The 16993-nt window shown below is 47.4% G+C and overlaps 1 long non-coding RNA gene across 1 annotated transcript; it reads left to right on the forward strand.

The window, feature by feature from the left end:
• Window positions 1-8677: 8677 nt before the first annotated feature.
• LOC139031529 (uncharacterized) lies at window positions 8678-16176 on the forward strand. Its single transcript, XR_011484027.1, has 3 exons — window positions 8678-8997; window positions 11016-11204; window positions 15810-16176. It is a non-coding gene; the product is annotated as an uncharacterized lncRNA (long non-coding RNA).
• The last annotated feature ends 817 nt before the right edge of the window (window positions 16177-16993 follow it).

Consider the following 16993-nt stretch of genomic DNA (forward strand, 5'->3'; position numbering starts at 1 on the left):
GAGAATTTCATGAACTGTATAGCTCATGGGGTCTCAAAGAGTCGGACACAACTGAGTGACTTTTACACTCACACTATATATAAGTATCTTAGATTTTTTTTATATGGACCACTTTTAAAATCTTTATTGAATTTGCTACAACATTGCTACTGTTTTATGTTTTGGACTTTGGGCCTCGAGGCATGTGAGGTCTTATCTCCCCAACCAGGGATCGAACCTGTACCCTCTGCACTGGAAGGCAAAGTCTTAACCACTGGATCACCAGGGAAGCCCTCTGTCCCCATTTATATTTAGCTATAAATTCTGCTCAGACAGAAAGAACATCCTTATTTAAGCCTGTTTGTCCACATAGAAAAGCCTTACACACCACCGTTTAACATTTTGATGCGGTATAAACCACAACGGCACTTGCCTCCTCTGTCTCTGGCTCCAGTTTCATGAGACGTGGCCCGTTGTGAACTGTGGCATAAGAGGAACTCTGGAATCAGAAAAACATGTCGTAGGTTTCAGCTCCCCAGCTTAAGTCACTTTATCTCCACGAGCCCTAATTTCCACCTTTGTACAACTAAGGTGAAGGTATTTTCACCAGATTGTTAAAGATTAAAGAGGGAGATTTGTATAAAAGTACAAAGAATATAAATTCCTGACCCCTTGTCACGGTCGTTGTTAGGAACATGTGCAACATGTTTGCGACCCTATGGACTGTAGCCCCCCAGGCTCCTTTGTCCATGGGATTCTCTAGGCAAGAATACTGGAGTGGGTTACCATTTCCTTCTCCAGGGGATCTTCCCAACCCAGGGATTGAACCCATGTCTCTTATGTCTTCTGTTTACTGGCAGGCGGGTTCTTCACCACTAGTACCACCTGGAGTATTCACTACAAACATGGAGGGTAGTATTAAAGTAACCAACAGTTTTCCAGTAGTCATATATGGATGTGAGGGTTGGACTATAAAGAAAGCTGAGTGCTGAAGAATTGATGCTTTTGAACTGTGGTGTTGGAGAAGACTCTTGAGAGTCCCTTGGACTGCAAGGAGATCCAACCAATCAATCTGAAAGGAAATCAGCCCTGAATATTCATTGGAAGGACTGATGATGAAGCTGAAACTCTAATACTTTGGCCACCTGATGTGAAGAACTGACTCATTTGAAAAGGATCTGATGCTGGGAAAAATTGAAGGCAGGAGGAGAAGGGTTGGATGGCATCACTGACGCGATGGATATGAGCCTGAGTAAGTTCTGAGAGTTGGTGATGGACAGGGTGACCTGGAGTGCTGCAGTCCATGGGGTCACAGAGTCAGACATGACTGAGCGACTGAACTGAACTGAGCGATCAGAGGCAGAGAGGCAGCTAAAGAACAAACCCGCAAGTCCGCATGAACACAGAGTTGCTGATGTTCCTCTTTGGGCAATTCCTTTTTCCCTTTGCATTTCCACCAAGGACCAGGGTTTGTGGCACAGACCTCAAATGGAGGAAGACCACAAATCCCGGTATTTTTTATGGGGCAGATACAAAATATGCTCTAGCCATCCTGATTCCAGTATTCAAACAGGGAGAAACACTCTCTCTTGAATGGCTGAATCAGAGGCAAGTTCTAGAAGATGGAAGAGCGTCCTAGACAGGCTGGAATAGCAATGTAGAGAGGATGACAAAGCCCAGCTGGAAGATGGCTTAGATGTAAAAATTCCTTCTCTTCCAGGCTAGGAATCCAGGAAGGGGGAGTCATGAAGATTAACTGTAGTGAAGATGAGGACAAGCATTGCGTGTGAATCATCCACCTGCATGCAGACTCACTGAAACAGGCTCCAGTTACCTCCCCCTGAAGGCTCCCCTTTCCCAGTGCCTGGATCTGGGGGTGGGAGGTGGGGGGGAGTGCTCCAATGTTCCCTTTGAAATAAACATTTCCTCAGGTCAGCCCTTTCAGTTACGGTTGCTTCCGCTGCGCTCTTGCATCTCAATGTGGACTTTTCCTGGGGGTCTGGCTTTGCTATGGGTACACTTCTTGACCTAGGCACCATAAAAGCCCTGTCTGTGCAGGCTTAGTTGCTTCAGTCTTGTCCAACTCTATGCAGTCCTATGGACTGTAGCCTGCCAGGCTCCTCTGTCCATGGGATTCTCCAGGCAAGAATACTGGAGTGGGTTGCCAAGCCCTCCTCCAGGGGATCTTCCCAACCCAGGGATTGAACCCATGTCTCTCATGTCTCCTGCATTGGTAGGCGGGTTCTTTACCACCTGCGCCACCTGGGAACCCCCGTAAGAGCCCTGTAAGCAGCCTCTTTTGTAACTGGGCTGGAAAATGGGTCTCTTCTCCCTGGAGGTACCATTCTTTATTAAACTCCTCACTCTTGCTGAATTTTTTTAACTGTCCTTTCTTTTGATGAAAATAACTCGTGACTGATTCAGAGGACAATAAATGGGTCTACTCAATGTCACATCTCATAGAATCCCAGTGCACCAATCTTCAACGTGCGCTCCAGGCTGGAACCAGGAATCCAGCCGGGGAATTTCCTGGGAATCAGGCGGCAGCCTTTGCCGCTGGTTCCTTTCCACGCGCTTGCTTCCAGGGTCCCTGGCTCAGCCTCCAGTCCCCAGAGCTCCCCTTACCATTCCTCCCGGTGGATCCAATGTTCTCATATGACTCCTGGCTTTTGTTCCTGAGACTTCAGCAAAGACATAATTTTAAAGCTGGAAGAAGTCTTAGAAAGACATCATTTAATCGTGCTCCCTCACTGTACACAGAACTAGAGAGGTGAAGTAATTTGTTTGAGAGTTCACATTCAGTTAGGGGCAGAGCTAGAATCAATGCTCGGTCTCCTAACATGGAAACAGGAGTTCTTTCCACAGAGTATTCTCTCATCCCTCAAGTGGGATTCCCCAAATGGTAATTATCACCTCAGGGAGCTGATAGGGGGTTCGCATAATACCTATGTGGTCAGCAAAAATGTGGGCCAGTCTTCAAGCCACTAAAAATAGATCGGGAAAGAAGTACATCTTTGTCTTCGAAATTGAATTTACAGGAGGAAGTGTAATTTACATCCACAATACAGATCAAGATTAATCTAATAAAAACAAGTAAAGGAGAATTAGCTCTTCCACTGTTATTCTTGAGCATATGCATAGCTGCTTCCTTATTCTTGGTAATGAATGAGATTATTTTTTATTGTGTCTGACAGCCTCAGTATTTCAAAACAAAACGTGCAGTTTCTAGAGGCTGACATTTCTCAACTGATTATTTTCTACTTAATTCATTAAATACATGCTAAAAATTCATGTATTTAAAAAAATTGTACTTATCTTGTATGAGGTTTTTTTTTTTTTTTTCAGTCTTGGGATAACTGGATTAACCCAAGGGGTCCTAAGGGAAAGGAAGCCTTGGTGGACCCCACCCAACAGTGAGTTTTTAAGAGCAGGGGCTGTGTTTCATCATCTTTGGAACATCACTGCCCCTTCTTGGATAAATTGCTATTTTTCGTTTTTAACATCATGGAAACCCAAACATTCTCCCAAGGTCTGTGGAGAAGGAATGAGATCCTTTGACTTCAAGGACTCTAAACCCTTGGTCACGAGGCAGGTGGGGGCCAATGCTTTGTTTCATGGAGCACGTGGATGTTTGGAAGGGTGTCCATGCAGGAGCAGCGACCCCAGGGCAACCAAACTGGGCAGCCCTGTCCCCCATCCTGGACACCCAGCTTCCTGAGGAGGAGGTTTCCACTGCTGTTTCTTAGCTGTACTTGGCTCCATACACTCCCAGTGGGAGATCTGGGCACCAGGCTTAGTCTAAGGGGCGTGTGAGGGAGGTGACAGCAAGGTCTCAGTCAGGCCTCACTGGCTCCTCTTGTCCCTCCCACCATAGCCATCTCTGGGCAGCTGTGGCCTCCGGGCTTCTGAGTGCTGGGGCACGTTCACCAGACACAAGTCTACTCTCAACTCCTCAGAAGCCTGGGCGTGCTGACCCTCAGCTCCTCCCTCTCCCCCTGCTGTTTCCAGCACCCACTTACGGGTGTCTCCCCGAAGACAAGATGGCAGGAACCAGTAGAGCTGATCGCTACTGGCAGCTCTGAAAATAGTCATGATATACATTAAAGATCAGGTGCCCGCCTTCCCGGGTGAACGCTGAGGCAGTTCTGTAACGTGAAACTGTGGACACATCTTGGGATCTGGGGCCAAAGTAGGTTCCAATGATGGATTTGTCACTTACTCACTGTGTGACCTTGGACCAGTTTCAAAACATCTCTCAGTCCAGTTTCCTTATCTGGAATATGGGGAAAATAATAATACACACATCACAGGGTCGTTACAAGGGATATCTGATAAAGAAGGCGAAGTGCTTGTCTCAGGAAACATTAACGATGATTATAGTTGAGCTTTGTGATACGGAATATGACCCAACTCAGCCTCCCTCATCTTTCAGATAAACAAACGGGAGCTCAGAGATACGGGTTATGTTCTGATTTCCACACAGCTAGAGATAAGGAGAGTTAAGATGGGCTCTTTGGCATTGAGAAAACTCAGTCCAGTGCTTTTATAACATGCTTCCCCCAAACTTTGAAATAAGAAAAAATCAAGTGGACAAAATAATGTGTGTTTTTTGAAATATTTCTGGCATAATCTTATTTGTTGCTTACAGCGGTGGATGGTCTTCTCTCTGACACCTGATGATGTGAAAGCCTGTGCTTAATAAATAATTAAGTTGACTAGCTGGAGGAGGCTAAAGCTGGATGTCTGGGGAAAAGTTAACATGAAACATAAGGCACTGTTTCTTCCAGAACAGACAGTTAAGGATAGCAAGTCTCTAAGGCTGATGCTTTTATTTATTTTTACCTTAAATGTGTTGCTGTCCTGAGATAAACAAGGAAAATTAATATATATATATATATATATATATATATATAAATATATAAAGCCATTATGGTGAAAGTGAAACTATACCAGTATGTGTGGACTGTGAGATTAACCTAAAAGAGCTGCCTGCAGACAGCATCATGGGATCAGAGGTCACAAAGAAGGTGGACCATGCACATCAGTTGGGTACCATATTGTTTACTGCTTGGAACAAAATCCCCTCCGCTCCCACTCTTAAAGCACAGCTTCAAACCAATTACTCAGGTCCAAAGTTTACTTCCGATTCCAGCCTGAACAAACCAGGACTGAGCCCATCAAGTTTTATTGCAGTCAATACATCTCCCTTCCAGAAGCAACTGGTCACAGCCATTCCCAACACAAAGCTGCTTGGGCCACCCTTTCTTCTTTTTTATGATGTGTTTCCAGACACTTGGTGACCCATAAAGTTAACTTATAACCAAGTCACAGCCATGACCACAGCTGTTGTTCTTCTGTCTACCCCTGAAGTTCCCTGGCTTCCCAGGCAGGGCCTGTTGCTTTTTCCCAGGACATGTACTCTTGCAGGCAATGAATCATACTGTGCGTCTCTTGTGGGGTCACTCCTTTTAATCCCACCCCAGGTTCTGGGTCCTTAGCCCAGGCTGTTTGCTTGAAACCTTCCCCAACCCCTGGGATTTTCTGGTTTGCCCTCATGAATGCCCATGCTGCGTTCAGCGCCTAGCAGGACGCTTATTAATGGAGCAGTGGATCCCGCTTGGTGAGCCGAGGTCAAGGCACGCTGTGAGCTCCAACCACCTGCGCAAACACAGCAGTGATCCAGTGGATATTTCTAGCTCGATGTCCTGATGGTGTCATTTACAACCCAATTTGTCTTCTTCCCCACCCCCCTCCCCTTCCTTTCCAAATAGGGTGAGTATATGTACCGAGGAGAGTGTGATGGAGCAACCCGGCTTGTAGGCAGGGTGGAATTTGAAAGTTACTGAATTTAGAGAAACTCATTAGGGCATGGAGCCCAGAAATGATCATGTGCAACCCTGTGATAACGAAGCCACCACACTTCTTAATTTTATTGATTTGGAGAGGTAAGTTTCCTTGACTCGATCAAGGCTGGGGAGCTACCCAGGATCAGGCGTAGGGTTCGAACACATATCTTCTCACTCCTAGTCTGGGGTTTTTCTCATTACAGGATACTGTGTTCCATTAAAATCTAATTTCACTTTGTGACAGAAAGATTGGATTCACAAATAGGAAGACTGTAATGAAACGTATTCTGGTTTCAGTGAAGCTTGTGTCTATTTCCCGTATTAATGAATGAAGGAAGAAAACTGGAGTTTTCTTTTCCAGTATTGGAACATTTTGATTTATAGAATTTTCGGACTTGGAAGGTACTTTAAACACAATCATCTAGTTCAGTGGGTTTCACACTATGCTCAGTGGGGTCAAACACAAGTGGCTCAAGGGTCTTCTAAGGATGGGGGACAAGGTATATAGGATTCTGAGTTTTCTCCCTCAGGGCCACTGGAGCAAGCCTAGTTTTTGTCTGTTTTATATGTTGGGGTTTTAGGTTAGATTTTATCTCAAAGCATAATTCACTTCTAAAGAAAGTATGTAAAATTTAAATCTAGTTCAAACCCCTCAAATTACAGATGAGAAAATCGAGGCCTTGAATCTTGACCCCCATGGAGTTGCAAAGCAAGAATAACCCCACTCTCAGGATGAGGAAATAAGATCCAAAGTTTAAGAGATTTGTAGAAAGGTATGGATTTCATCAAGTGGCAGAACCAGGCTGGAACTAGGTATATGGTATTTTTTTTTTAATTCCTAGCCCATGACTTTTCCTATCACATCACATCATTTAATAATACTGAACATGTGGGTAACCTTATTGATTCATGATTCAAGAGGTCCCCCCAAAGAATACGGAGCTGACACAGAGGTGTTTTAGGGAGCAGCAATCAGTTAGCATGGGGAAGGGGATTTACTCCTGGGCTATGGAAAAAGCACATCCCTCCTCATTTCTTTTCCTCCTGAGTCTATTTCCTCATGCAAGTTCCCTGCTGCAGTGCTGTATTCCCAGTACCTAAACAAAGGCTTGGCACTTAGTTCGAGCTCCATTAATGTTTGTCAAATCTTCTTGACATCTTCAAAACCCTTTGCTGGTCAAGGACTTGAGAATATGATGGATTAAAAAAATCAAATACTATATCAAATCTGTATACACATAATCAACAAATATAGTAGGTTTATTTCCACACACAGAAAAGTACATAAGCCCTGTTCACTGAGAGTGAATCAATGAACTCAGCTGGCAGCATTAGAGAAGAAAATATGACTCAGAGTGGATCTCCTTCTTGGAGCTGCCCAGGCAATGCCCCACAGAGCCTGGGCATCAGGCAAGGTTCCTGGTGGCAGCTGGCCTCACAGGCCTCTGTTCCTGGCAGAGGGAAGTGCACCATCCTGTCCATAAGCTGCTAGGCAGGTATTCAACTGCCCTCTGGGGTAGCCTGACCCTGAATGAGCTTAAATAGAAACCAATAAAACCTGGGATCAGAAAGTTCTTTTTATACCTTACCCAAAGTGGTTAGCATTTGTAGTAGGTTATTAAAGAGTGCTCTTTGATATCTTTGCCTAGGTTACTTTAAGAATAGGAATGGCTAGTTCCTGCTGGTTTCACGATATTCTCATCTTCACAATACCACCTCACAACAGTATCACAGTCTATTGTCTTTCAAAGTGCCTTGAGGCAGGGCAATGGCTTAGATGCCCTTCTGATGCCATCTACACCCTGGATTCATTTCAGAGAAAGAAAACACCAGGTGAACTCCCAAACAACAATAAAGAAGTAAAAGAGCTTCCAGGAGAACATGACAAGGCAACACACGCAGAGAAAGAGATGCCCTATTAGAGAAATCAAGCGTGTGCCTGACCATGAAACCAGAAGAGCAAGAATCTGATGGAAACCATGCTTGTCTCTGTCGGCCCTGGGTTCGCCCATGCCCTGGAATAGACCTCTGACATTCTGTGTTGTGGTCTTCTCTGCATGCAGGGGTGGGCTGGCTTATGTCAGCATGGTAGGATTACCATAAAAGTCATTAGATGTACTTCTGGATGTGGCTTTTCTACTTACAGTAATTAAAACCAACTACTAAGCTGACTTTTTCTTTTGACCCAATTCTTGACTTTCCTCTGCTTCTGTCTCTTAAGGGGCTAAGTCTTCGGCTCCGTAAGGGCCTTAGGGCCGTGCCTGTCTTCTCTACCTGCTACAGGGTTGCCAGCACGGACAGGCCACGGCCAGGAACTTCATTACTCTTTGTCTTAATCTCCTTCTGCGGATCCAAGTGGCCGTTTCAGCCCCAAGGCTTTGGCAGGGCAACAAGTAGGTGGGGCGGGGAGAGGGCACCCTAACCCAGGCTCGGGGCGGAGCTCCTGCCGCCTGCTTCCCACCCAGCCAGCGCCCACTGCCCGCCCCGGGGTCACTGCTTCGGGTCCAGCGAGTGGGAAAGTCCTATTTTAAAGCTCTCTGCTATTTTCTGTCTTTCGCGCGCCCGTCCGCCGCCAGGGTCTCCCTGCACGAAAGGCGCACCCATTTAGGGAGCCTTTTCGCGTCCCGATCCCGCCCCGGGGCGCAGGGATGCTTCGACTCCCGCCCGGCCCCTGCCGCGGGCTCCGAGCACACGCACCGCCTGACTCGCGCTCCCATTGGCTGCTGCCTGTTGCTAACCCACGTGATCGGCGCCGGCGCGCCCCGCCCCCGGCCCCGCCCCCGCGGGCTCCCGCGGCTCGGCTCCGCGGCGCGTTCCTGCGGGGTTGGCGTGAGCCGCGCTGGGCTCCGAGCTCTCGGCCGCCAGCTCCTGCAGACTGCAAGGCTCCGCGCGGCGCCCGGGAGGGCGGCAGGCGCCCACAAGGTGGCAGTGCCGCGCTGCTGGTGTCCTGGCCGGGGGTCTGCACGCGCCGCGCCGGGCGGCCGGAGTCCGCGCTTCCCTCCTGCCGAAGTTTTAATGAACATAATATAGACACACCCGGACCTGGGCCACCCCCAGGGCCGGCTGGCAGCGCCCCCTCAGATATTGGGGTTCCCTTGGGAGAGATGCACGCCCCGATGGCGTCTTTGTCCCAACTCAGAGAGTCAGAACTTGGGGCCTGTAACTGCAGCAGGTATGTTGACGTTTTCAGCAGTGGTTTTGTTGCTGTTCTTTGAGGGCCATTCTGAGAATCCCTTCGGAAAGAGACAAACACTTGGACAATTACTGTCTCTCTTCTTAAGAACACCGCCCCTTTCCCGCTCCTTCCCGAAGCAATCTGCAGCCTCCTTTTTTGTTTTTTTTTTGGTAAAAGGTCTACACCACCACCGTTTCGGAGGATCTCTCCCCGCACCCGAGTCCTGGAATCCTAACCGGCTCAAGTGGAGAACGTCCCGGGAACGTCCCGGTCCCGCGGCTTGTCCCGGGCTGCCCTTAATTCCAGACTCAGAGAGAGATAAGCTCCTCTGACCTCGTTTGACCCCGCTGCAGGCTCCGGGCGCCCTCATTCAGTGTGTGCGGGTTGGAGGGTCGACGTTTCTCTCTGCTCACTGGAATTTTTCTTCCCCCTTCGTTCACTTTTCTCCTTGGCTTGTGGCAGGGCTCACGCCCTCTACCATAGTCTAACCCCGCCCTCCCCCCACCTGCACACACACACACACACACACACACACACACACACACGCACATGCTTCCCACTCTGTTTTGATTATTCTGAGGGCTGTCTGGAAAAGAGAGAGGCCAGCGGAGGCAAAGGCAAGAAGGGGGCTGGATTGCACATTCCCACTTATGGAGGAAGGAGGGAGAAACACCGCTTGACTTTCCATTGTCTCTACCACCCAGCCCAGGTTCCATGCCCCGCCCAGGAGTCGAGCCCTTCCCTTGGGATACCTAAGCTGTCCTCCAGGGAATTTCCCACAATGCTCCTAATCTGCTCCAGCCTAGCAGCGGTCCACCTGTGACAGGACTGCAGAGGGGGAACTCCTGTTCACAGATGTTGGGGTTTCTGCTCATGCTCGAACACGGAACAACACACGTGCCGACTGAATGCCGCCTGTGGCTTCCAGGGAGGTGCGGGTCATCTCTGCAGGAGTGCTGGACAGACAGGGCCATCTCTCACTGCCAGGCTGTGTGACAGGAGGCTAAGGACTCAGGAAGGGCCAGTAGGGAGCGTTTTGTAGAAAAATGTTCACCTGTTATGCTTTTCCACCTACCTTAAAATTGGGGAGCAGGGCTTCAGAGAACTTTGAAGAGCTTTGCAGATGTCTCCTGCAGTTGGGGACGGGGGTCCACAGGGACCAAGGTGACGTCAGAGTAGAGAGACTGTTTACAGTGGTGAGAGAAAGAGCTGGCAAGGCACCCAGACACTGACCGGTCTTCCTGTTGGCAAAGTGGCCTACCTCCCCAGGCAAGGGAGGGCACAGTCAACAGTGGGAACAATGACCTGTGGAGGAAGGGTGACCCGCCAGCAGAACCCTTGGGAGGGGACCTCCAACAATCAGAAAAAACCATGGAAGGACCCCACAAGGGAAAGAGCCAACAACTGTACGTCTGCCTGTACTCCCGTTGTCCCCAAGCCCTCTTTGAAGAACTTTGTCCTTTGGCCCTGAGAGACCTGAGCCACCAGCCAGTGATTGGAGGGTCTGAGAGGAAGAGATAAACTCTGATCAAGCCATTTTCCCAACCATAAACCCCCAGCTTCCAATTGGTGGAGGAGAAAAAGTACTGATTTAAATGAAAGAGACAGAGTTTTAATTTTGATTGGACTAAAAATTTTAATATTGGGGACTGATAATGAAACTGTAAATGAAAAATTTACATCATCTCTAGTGTTTTACCTGTATTCACTCATTTAATCCTCAACAACAGCCTTGAGAGACAGTCTTATTGTCCCCATTTCATAGATGAGGAGCCTGAGGTCTGAAGAAGTTAAGGAAATAGCGCAAGGTTCACAATTAGTAAACGGCAGAACCAGGATTTGAATCGACTTCAGAGTCTAGGTGTAGAACCCAAGTGCCTCCCCATCTCTGAATCTTTATCCCTGTTCTTGACCAAACCTCACTGACTTCAAGGCTCATCTCTGCCTGTTCTGGTCCAAGAACCCTTCTTGGCTGGGCCAGCTGAAGGGGCTTCTCTGCTTTGTTGTGTTTTCAGGAGTCTGGTCATGGCTGTGGAGATGCCAGTGCCCTAAGAAAAGATGGGATGTTGTCTGAGGAATCTCCTTCAGAACCCGAGGCACATCTGTTCAGACCTTCAATGCTGACAGCTGTTTTTGAAGGTGAATATGATGGTTGGAACCATCCAGAAGTCATCTGGAGTCCAGTGAAAAAGCCAGCCATGAAGGTAAGAGAAATCATTTTTACTAAAGGGAACTAGGATACACTCCGGACTTCAGTGTCTAGATCAGGCTGGTTTGCTTCTGTGACTTGAACACTGAATGAGGCTGGTTTGCTTCTGTGAGTTGAACACTAGATCTAAACATAATTCCAGAAGAGAAAATTTCCCAAAGAGGTGAGACCTGGCAGCCTTACTGGAGAGCATGTACTCTGAGGAATACAGGCAGAGTACAGCTCATTGGGAAGTACAGGTTGTTTTTCTAAATACATATATATTCTAATTATGCTTATCACCTTATCGCCAACTTTCGTTTTTATTCTTTCTGTACAACTGGATTATGAAATGTGAGGACAGAGACTGCATCTTTTACTTCTTTCTGTTCCCTATCACACCAAATATGTAAGGTGCACAATGAGTATGTTAGGCTGATAAAGGAGCCTTGTATGTTGGGGAAATTTTCTTTTTTAAAAAAAAAGTTTTAATTTATATATTATTTTTGGCTGTGAGTGGGCTTTTGTCTAATTGTGGGGAGTGGGGGCTACCATCTGGTCGTGATGAACGGGCTTCTCTTGCTGGAGAGCACAGGCCCCAGGGTGCACAGGCTTCAGTAGTTGTGGCTCCGGGGCTCTAGAGCATAGGTTCAATAGTTGTGGCGCACAAGCTTAGATGCCTCACAGCATTGGGGATCTTCCCAGATCAGGGATCGAATCCATGTTTACTGCATTGGCAGGTGGATTCTTTGTCACTGAACCACCAGGGAAGTCCTGGGAAATTTTCTCTTTGAGTAGAATTAAGAAGGGTGTCCCAATTGCAGAGAGATGGTGTGCAAGGTTGCAGGAAATGGACCCAATAGAAAAATTTGAGCCTTACCTGGCCTCCTTGAGTAGAGTGTCTCTTGGGGGCAGAGTTTATTTAGTAGAACCACAGGAGGTATAACTCGAGAGAGATGTCTTATGGGCAGATAGGTCTTTATCTTTTAGGCCAGTAGTTTTTTTAATTAGAAAGGGTGGGAGAGGGAGAACCAGGAAACTCCCTCCTCACCAAGACACCTTGTGTTTGACCATGGACTTGCAACTTTATGGTCAGCTGCGACCGGACAGCACATTCTAGCCCATTGTCCTGTCTCAGGGTGCTTTGAAAAATTGTAAGGAACTAAACAATTAGTTAAAGCTATGGTTTTTCCAGTAGTCATATATGAATGTGAGAGTTGGACTATAAAGAAAGCTGAGCGCCAAAGAATTGATGCTTTTGAACTGTGGTGTTGGAGAAGACTCTTGAGAGTCCCTTGGATTGCAAGGAGGTCCAACCAGTCCATCCTGAAGGAAGTCAGTCCTGAATATTCATTGGAAGGACTGATGCTGAAGCTGAAACTCCAATACTTTGGCCACCTAATGTGAAGAACCAACTCATTGGAAAGACCCTGCTGCTGGGAAAGATTGAAGGCAGGAGGAGAAAGGGACGACAGAGGATGAGATGGTTGGATGGCATCACTGATGCTATGGACATGAGTTTGAGTAAGCTCTGGGAGTTGGTGATGGACAGGGAAGTCTGGAGTGCTGCAGTCCATTGGGTCAGAAAGGGGATACAACTGAGTGACTGAACTGAACTGAACTAAACAAGAAGAAATTCCCTGAGTTGTTGGTATCATTCCCCTTTGTGTAAAACTGAGCCACCGTGCAGAAAGCCAGTGTTCTGCAGCATAGAGGTCATTGGCATCTATGACCGTTGGTACGTTGGTATCTTCCTTACTGTCCTGAGCCATTTGCCTGTGAGGAATGGGCATCTGAAGTCACCGAGAAAAGAGCAGAAGTTACCTCATGGTAACCTCTGATTTATTTTAGAGGTTTCCGCTCTGGGTATTACTGTGTGGGTTTTTAATGGAAAAGAATAATCAAGACCAGTCTGCTTAAAGAGCTTATGGAAAATATATGAAATTTAGAGTGTAAAACCCAGATTTAATTGTTAAACCTATTTTTAAAAAGCGAGCAAAGGAAAGTAAGAAAAACGACCCCAATAGCTCATTATGTAACATCCAGATGTTTGGCTTGGAACAGGCCAGATGAGGAGGTGATTTTTTTCTCTCTTCATCTGCTTGCTTTGGCCTCACTGGAGAGGCAGCGAGAGAGGTTGTATAAGAAGCTCGCTGGAGTGGACATGTCCCCACTCTCCACTTGCCCTTCGAGAGACCCATGAGTCTTCAGCTGTGTTTTAAAGCTTCGACATGTCACATTCTTAACGAACACATTCCTTAGACCCAGCGTGGGCTTGAGACGCTTCTGGAAATCATCTCATGATGACCCCAGGTGGACCAGGCAGCGAGTGGAAAATATTTTTCCTTCTCATTCAGGTGTTGTGGGCTCAAGGAGACCTGAGGTTGTTTGATCTTAAACGTGCAGCTCTAACAAAATATTTAAATGTGCCCATGGGCTTGGAAAAAGTGACAGCTGCTCTTCAGCATGATAGAGAAATGTCCATGTTTCCGCTGGCTATGTTTGTCAGCATGGATGTTTGCTCTTGCCAGAAATGCCAGTGAAGGGCAACAGGCACCGTTCTGCTAGAATGAGAAAAGCGGGACCTGATTAGCAGACAGGTTTGTTGAAAAAGCATTTCTGCTGCACACTAATCTCTACATATCCTGTCGGGAAATCCTCTCAATCCCATACCTGATAAATAAATCTGGCAAGTGAGTAAACACTCTGGAAGTCTCTTACTGATAGATAATTCCACCTGTGATGTGGGTTCCGCTGGCCTCTGAGCTGGGGCAGCATTGTGTACCTTTCAGGCTGACCTGGAACAAAGCTTGTCCAGGAAAAGATGTCTGTGTGTCCTCCCTGCCCAGCACTGGGCCCTTGGCTTCAGCCTTTCATAGGAACCAAGGGGGTGTTTGGGGCTCATGTTGACGTCCTGGATTACGGATGTTATTATCTGGTGCTTTTGTTGAACTTGAGTACTCCGCCAGGCGTCGTGTAATTCTGCAGATCTGTAATTCTGCAGAAACAGCACGCTTTGTGTTCTTCTGGTTTTCCACTCAGGGCCAGGGTAGGGGGTCCTGAAGCTGCTACAAAACTGCTTTTCAAAAGTTAACATTCAGTCTGCACAAACACTCTCCCTTTTTGAAAGCCCACACAGTCTCCCCATCCTCCTGCAGGGGTCTTGGAATGCCATTCCACAGCAGTGGTCCATGATGACGTGATGTGATTTTCCTGAAGATTCTTGAGAGCACAGGCCATGTCTTTTCATCAGTGAAGATTGGTGCCTGGTATGCTCATTATTAATTAACTAGGTATTAGTAATTAATTAATGCTGAATGAATGAACGGCAGTCCCTGGTTAAGTTTGATGGCCATGTGTGTGAGACATTGCCAGAGAAAGACACTTAGGTCTTAAGCTAGTGTGTGTCCCTGCTTAGTCACTCAGTTGTGTCCAACTCTTTGCTGCCCCGTGGACCGCACCATGCCAGGCGCCCCTGTTCTCTGCTATCTCCTGGAGTTTCCTCAAATTCACGTCCAGTGAGTCAGTGATGCTATCTAACCATCTCATCCTCCACTGTCCCCTTCTCCTCCTGCCCTCAATCTTTCCCAGCATCAGGGTCTTTTCCAGTGAGTCAGCTCTTTGCATCAGGTGGCCAAAGTATTGCAGCTTCACCTTAAGCAACAGTCCTTTCAGTGAATATTCAGGGTTGATATCCTTTAGGATTGGCTGGTTTGAGCTCCTTGCCATTCAAGGGACTCTCAAAAATCTTCTCCAGCACCACAATTTTGCAGCATCATTTCTTCTGCACTCAGCCTTCTTTATGGACCAACTATCACATCTGTACATGACTACTGGAAAAACCACAGCTTTGCCGGTACAGTGACGTCTCTGCTTTTTAATATGCTCTCTAGGTTTGTCATAGCTTTCCTTTCAAGGAATAAGAGTCTGTCAGTTTCATGGCTGCAGTCACCATCTACAATGATTTTGGTACCCAAGAAAAAAAATATGTCCACGGGGAACCCCATGGACAGTATTCAGCTCATTAGAAAGTGTCTAAATCCAGCCAGTACCGCAGAGGGAGAGACGTGGTTTGCCTGAAGTCACCTAGTCAGTCAATGGTAACACTGGGATTTGAACCCAGGCAGTCTGGCTGCCGAGTGTGGGCTCTTTCTTTCCTACTCTGTTAGAGGGTCATCTCTTTCCACGCAGTGGGCTTCTCTCTCCACCCAAGACCCCTAAAGTTAAGTCTGTATGTATACTGTAGAGCTTCTACTTTATATGAGACCATCTCAAAAGCATTCTGCCAAGGAGAAAGGGATTGAGGTCTGGTATTTATCACCACCACAGAGCCCCCATTGAGACCTCCCCACCAGCATACCAGGTGGCTCAGTGACAAAGAATCCATTTTTGCCAATGCAGGAGACGCAGGAGACGCAGATTTGATCCCTGGGTCGGGAAGATACCCTGGAGTAGGAAATGGCAACCCACTCCAGTATTCTTTCCTGGAGAATTCCACGGACAAAGGAGACTCGTGGATTACAGTCCATGGGGTCGCAAAGAGTTGGACACGACTGAGCATGCATGCACTGCCATACCTCATTCTTGGTTTGGGAACTCATTCTTTTTTCTTCCCCTTCAGGTCTGGGAGTAATAATAGCTCCTCCATTGCGGTAGGCAGAATAATGACCCCCTCCTCTCCCAGAGATGTCTGTCCTAATGCCTGGGACCTGTGAATGTGACAGAAGGGGCTTTGCGGATGTAATTAAGGTAAGGATTTGAAATGGGGAGATTATCCTAGATTATCCAGGTGTGGCCCATATACAAGGATCCTTATACATAAGTCAGAATGGGATAGAGATTTGAGAAAGCTGTGCTGCTGGCTTGGAAGATGGAGAAAGTGGCCATAAGCGAAGGGAAGGGGGCAGCCTCAAGAGCTGGAAAGGACTGGGAACCAGATTCTCCCCTACAGGTTCCGGGAGCACAGCGCTTCCCACGCCTTGGTTTTAGCCCAATAAGAACCACTCTGCCTTCTAGAACTCTGTAATAAACGGTAATAAAATTGTGTTGTTTCAAGCTCCCCACCTCTCCCCCCAAATTCCACGGAGTTGCTGAAAATCCACCCTGCTGTTTTTACATAATACAATAACGGAGGAAGACACTATGAAACTATGTCTTATTAGAGATTATACAATTATATTAATTGAGCACATGCTCAAGTTCCAGGCTGTGGGATACAAGAAATTCATTGTGAGAACTTAGAACTTCATTGGGAAGTAAAGGTGCACACATACACAACAAGCAACAAATCTTTATTTAAGGGCAAATATGAGCAGGACCTTTCCTGGTGGCTCAGACGGTAGATGCAGGAGACGCAGGAGACGCAGATTTGATCCCTGGGTCGGGAAGATTCCCTGGAGTAGGAAATGGCAACCCGTTCCAGTATTCTTGCCTGGAGAATCCCCATGGACAGAGGAGCCTGGTGGGCTGCAGTCCATGGGGTCACAAAGAGTCAGACACGACTGAGCAGTTAAGCACAGCACATGAGCAGGACCAATAGTGAACCCTGGGAAGGGATGCAGCCAGGTTGGGTCAAGGATGCTGGTGTAGCTGAGTGCATTCTGGAACTCTGCTGTTATCTTACCATGTCTCAAAGGCCACACATGTGCGTGGGCTAAGTCGATTCAGTTGTGTCGGACTCTCTGTGACCCTATGAACCTTAGCCCTCCAGGCTCCTCTGTCCATGGAATTCTCTAGGCAGGAATCCTGGAGTGAGTTGCTGTGCCCTCCTGCAAGGGATCTTCCTGACCCAGGGCTCCAACCCAT

The sequence above is a fragment of the Odocoileus virginianus genome, chromosome 27 (genome assembly GCF_023699985.2).
Source record: "Odocoileus virginianus isolate 20LAN1187 ecotype Illinois chromosome 27, Ovbor_1.2, whole genome shotgun sequence".
Lineage (NCBI taxonomy): Eukaryota > Metazoa > Chordata > Mammalia > Artiodactyla > Cervidae > Odocoileus > Odocoileus virginianus.